The sequence below is a fragment of the Dendroctonus ponderosae genome, unplaced genomic scaffold (genome assembly GCF_020466585.1).
Source record: "Dendroctonus ponderosae isolate FM_Combo_2020 unplaced genomic scaffold, Dpon_F_20191213v2 Dpon_F_20191213_4, whole genome shotgun sequence".
Taxonomy (NCBI): Eukaryota; Metazoa; Arthropoda; class Insecta; order Coleoptera; family Curculionidae; genus Dendroctonus; species Dendroctonus ponderosae.
In genome coordinates this window covers 13881311-13887103 of record NW_026018611.1, presented here as the reverse complement: position 1 = coordinate 13887103, position 5793 = coordinate 13881311, and positions in this window count along the sequence as shown.

The window sequence follows — 5793 nt, the reverse complement described above, 5'->3', positions numbered from 1 at the left end:
ACCACAAAATGATGCCCGTGCGCGCACTAAATCTGCACAACGTCCAGCTGAAAACTCCGAATTTCTCAGGAGCATTGATGGTGAACAACAAGAACGAGTGGATGATGCCGCGCAGATATTTTTTTCTTAACCGTCCACACTAGTTCTGGCTGATTGCGCTTGCGCGTCTCACTGCCATGTTGCTGCTATGCACATACTTGGTCTTTAACCGCCTGGCCTTGCTCGAATAGCGACGCCTAACATCAGAAAAAGACGTTTACCTTTTTTAGTTAATTGTTTCTGGTTAGTGTTTGTTTGTGTCTAATCTTATAGAAGAAAAAATTGTTATGCTGCATATTTTTCTGATTTTGCACAAACATGAATATGTATAATTAAAGTGAAGATCATAGACAACATTTAAATATATCTGTTCATTATTTTAGAAAGTAGAAAGCAATCAAAGACCAACAAGATCTATGACTATTAAAACTCCAAGAATACAAATCTTTACTGTGGGAACTAATTGTATAAATCACTAACGATGAAATTAGCATGAATTTCAGCAACAGCCACTGAACTAAAAACGTGCTAGAATCCACAAGAAACCGTGTTCTTATATGGCTCTAATTTAGTTCGCAATAGAAGTATCAAACGGCAACGCGGCAGTGAGACACACAAGCGCAATCAGCCAGGACTGGTGTGGACGGCTAAGAAAAAACTATCTGCGTGGTGATTGGCAGTCCAGCGAAATTCTTAGATATTTAATTATAACAGGTGTTCGAAATTCTACTCGCTTAACGCCACTCCGATTGTGCTCTTGTAGTCACTTTATTGTGCACTCTTCGCATCATTCTGGGCTCAGATTTTGAGCGGCCTCTCGTATTCGCTTGATAAACTCGTGCTCAATTTGTGCCGGTGTTTCCCGGTGTACACAGGCACAAATTGAGCTGTGGTCTGCCACACGGCAGACCAGATATTTAATGTGTCATTCCGTACTGTATAATTTAAGAAACACAGTAGTACAATGGTAGGGATGTAGCTCTTTCTATCTAATTCAAGTTCCATGGAACATTTGCAGTTGTTGTGCAATGCTCCAAGTACTTCTAGAAGGCTCTGCTGCATTTATCTCCAATACCTGTTCCTCTATGTCTGAACCCGACTGCCGAGTACCTCTTGGTAGTCCACTACCTGCCTTAAATCATCAGTCAATGATCCAGTGTATCTAGCCCTTTGTTGGTGTAAGTTCTTACAGTTTCTGCTATGTTACTGTGGCATTCCCGCATAACTAATAGCCTATCCGCATATCCGACTTAGGTGTACATTTCGATTTTTGTACTTTGAATTTTTAACAAAAGAGTACTTTCTAACATAAAAAATGTTCATAATTTGAAGTAAACATGGTAATTTTTCTTTTCGACTGCTTAAGTATTTCAATAAGCCACCAATCAAACATGAGAGCATTTCAAAATAATACTTAGTAACAAAGTTGGAATTCAATTTTGTGAAAAAGTGAACCWCAATAACCTCTTAATGTGGGTGACGYCAACTTTAAATCATCCTGTATTYATTATGCTATCCAAATTTGCCATCAGAAGGAGTGATCCAATAATCTACCATCAAGCAACAATTAGATTTTTTAAACTGTATAATCCTCTACAAGCAAACAAGAACTTTCTGCTCAATTTCTTCACAAACCAGTATGTCTGGTGTTAGCGCTTGATCTGCATTAATTCCCTACAATCACAGTGTCACATTACTGATACTCATCAAAATTGCCACTGAATTAAAAATGTGCTAGAATCCACAAGAAAGCGTGTTTTTCTGAGGTTATAATTTAGTTCGCAATGGAAGTATCAAAGCGGCAACGTGGCAATGAGACGCGCAAGCGCAATCAGCCAGGACTGGCCTGGATGGTTACGGAAAAAATATCTGCTGATGGCAGAAGTCAAATTTGCTATTCAAATTAGGTTAGGAGAAACGGTTGCTCTTCGAAATCGTAAACCGTGAACCCGAATTTTAATATATTTTTTAAAAACCGAACTAACCGCCGTTGATCGTAAGCCTGGACAAGGTGGGGTTAGTTTGGGTTGTGCTCTACGCAGAGAGCAGATCGCAATCAAAACACACTAAATATCTTTGTGGACATATTGTGAAAATCAGAGGCACAGTTCGAGGATAAGACCGTGTAAAGAACTCGCGATTCTGCATGACGCAAATAATTTTCAGAGAGCGTCAAAAAGTAGAAAATCAGAACTTCGTCCGATACCGAAGAGACTGACTGAAGCCAACTATGAGGCAGTTTAAAATCTCATAGAGAATGATTTAGTAGAGGAGAAAATTATTGAATGTCGGCAACAACTCACCATTATCTACGATTGTGACAAAAGATAACAGCAGAAGATTTCCAGAGCAGGAAATGCAGTTAGTTGTCGCAAAATTCTTAGGCATTTTTGATTCGAATTGCGACCAGGATGTAACTTTGACACATCATTACATTCTCGAGCGAAAATAGAAGAGGATGGAGTATAGCATGAATGCACATCACCAAACCACCTAAGACTGTGATCTGCCGGATAGGCGATGTCAACTGCTTTTTTTTATCAACTAAAAGTTTTAATGCCGTTTTAATCTAAAATCAATGCGCCATATATGCGCAATATTATTGCAATATTCTAAATACCGCAAATATAGGTAACATGTCGAATAAGAGAAGATGCAATCAGTCAAATATTTTAATCTTCTTTACGAAAACGACCCGTCAAATTCAGGGGACGCTATGAGAGATAAATTGGAGAAATTTGGCAGAAAATCCTTGGAACATCCTGCCTACCGTCCGGACAACACCGTGTGATTCTCATCTTTTAGGACATCTAAAAGAAACGCGTGGAAGTCCGCGCTTTGACAACTATCAAGCGGTAGATGAGATAAAGCTCCAGTGGTTTCTTGACCGGAAAAGCTCCCAATCCGTTAGGAGAAACGAAAAAGACCGGCAAATCCTGCAGAAAAATAACATGTTATTGTCAATGTTGCAAAGTAAGTCAGTCGTGTTCATATTTGAGGCACCCGTGTACATTATTGATTATTGAATAGTACTCAGAGCATCACAGCCTAATGAATTATGGAAATTTAATAAATTGTGTCGTATATTTAAAAGCACCGTTAAACCAATCATGTTAAAATCCGACGCAAACTTCTCCATGCAATAAAATAAAGTTACAAGATGCAGAGGACGCTTTTTTATGTAAGCAAGCGATGCGGAATAAGAGCTGAAATGAATTATTCAAAAGAAATAAGCTTGGCAATTCGCGACTAATAAAATGTAAGCTACCAACAAATTTGCTTATTTGATCATGTTTAACGTTAAGTTATAAAGTGCTCAATTGGGTTCATTCTATACTCAAAAAAAATAACCCAGTGTAGTCATGACTTGTGTTTCTCGCTGTTGGAAGTAACATAGGACTGTAAATCAGTATTGTATGGTATAAATACAGATGCACATTTCATTCCAAAACAACCAACTGAAATTAAAGAAGAATTCGCATAAGGCAAGATTGTTTTTTTCCGTTTTCTTTTGACATGTTATCAAACTTTATAAATAAGAAAATAAGGTCACAACATTAACTTTCACCAGGTTTGGAGTGGAGGTTGAGACCTGCCGGCTTCAAACCTGAATAAGAGAGAACGTTTGAATGGAAGACCGACAACCCAGCCTTGGTCCAATTCGAACGCCCTTGGCAATCAAACCCCTTGACACCATTGGCAACAAACTGCACGCTGGTCTGCGGTTCCTTCCAAATGTTGGCCCTGTTTTTCGTTCTTATGCTCCTCACGAAAATAATATAAAAATAAGCTAAAACATTATGACGCTCTGGTCAGACTTTACGGGTTTCGACTGTTAAAAGTAAGACGGTATTGACAACCAAAGATTATTGAGAATTTGAGCGAAATGTGGCAAATATTCAATGGAATATGAGAACAACTATCGACCCTGTGTATTTTAGTTAAAAATAAAACGAAAAAACGGAAAAAAGGACGGAAATACTACTGGTTGTGTGAGATTTCCAGCATTAGTCCGGTTAATTCTGCACTGCAGAGTGAAATGATGAATAATTACCCACTTTTATGATAACTAGTGCGTTGCATTGACGATGTTGGCATACTTTGATTTGTTTTGTTACTTTGCCGTTGTTCGGTTATACAGACCGCCACACTTGATTTCTCTCACCAAAATTTTGATAAGAAAGCCACATGTATGTTAGGATACAATATTTTAATAGTATTCGTCCAAGAATTCGTTTAATTCACTAGTACTTCACAATGTAGAAATTGTTAGAAGCAACTATGATAATTGACAGTGCACCACTTGATTACTCTCATTCACTATTTAGAATCGTAAGTCGCTAGGCAAGCAGAAGAGACAAAACCATGTCACTTGTCAACGGATTGACAGTCGTCTAATAGTAACTTGAGTATATTTGAGTGCTCTAAGAGTGATTGATATTGATATGGGACGCGATAAAATTTTATCGTTAGAAGAAAGAGGGCGATATCAAGCTTATCGAGAGTAGCATTATTCAAAACGAGAAATGGCAAGAAAAATCGAACGCAGCTGATGGGTAATCAATGTTTATTTAGCCTATATATATAAATATATATATGACAGCGAAGGTCTTCTAGAAGGCCGACAAACTGTTCAAAAGCATTTGGAGCTACCGCAACGGCAAATTGATAACAAAAAAGCTTTATTTCCCGATCAAGAAGGGATAATGCACCAATTCACACCGCCCAAATAATCCAAACCTGGTTGATCGCTAATAATGTTTCAGTTCTGGACTGGCCTGCTATTTCCCCAGACTTAAATATCATAGAAAACTTATGGGGTTGGTCGGCCAAACGCGTTTATACTGAAGGAAGACTCGGACGGGGGGACGCAGTTAGAGTCGCCTGGGACGAAGGTCCAGTGAATCTAATAGAAAATTTATTCAATTCATTGCCTCATCGAATGTTAGCAGTCATTGTGAAGCAGGAAGGGTATACCAAATGCTAGAATAAGTATTAAGTTTAAATATCGTGTTCTAGGTTAATTCCAAAATATGAGAGTAATCAAGTGTCTCATTAAAAATTACAATATTTGCTTTACAAGATAAATCAACTGTAGAATACGAAAATGTAAAACAAATTATTAAATAAATATTGTTAAAATCTTTTATATAGTGTTTGATGTAGCTTTATAATGAACATTTTTAGCTTTGGGAACAATTCGTCAAAATCACTAGGTGAGAGTAATCAAGTGTCGCGCACTGTATGTGTTTTAGACCCGATATTTATTGCATTGTCTTGTGACACCTTGGCGTCCTATATTGATATTTTGCTTATTAAGCCTTGAAGAAGATCCCCAAAAAGTTGAAACGTCGCAATTAATTAAATACTGACGATTTCATTATTGTCACACACCTTTCAACTTAATTTTACAATTGAGTCGCAAAAGCGAAACTAAATTAATGATATTCGTACTTATCTCTTCTTCAACTCTTCTTAACTAAATAATTCCTTCAATTTTTGTTATAATAATTTACTTATTGCATATTGGGGTTTTCAATACTTGAACGTTACGAGGTACTGCATATCGTGGCGTTAAATCTAAAATATAAAGTTTTGGTAAATGCGCCTTTAAGCTAAGCTTAAAATTATATCAGAATCTTTAAAAATCCTCCAGTCGTTAAAACCAAATTTTAGTGCACCTGTTTGTGTGGCCCTGGAGGACTTCGTCACTTTTTGAAGACAAATATATTATTTATTAAATTACTTGGTCAA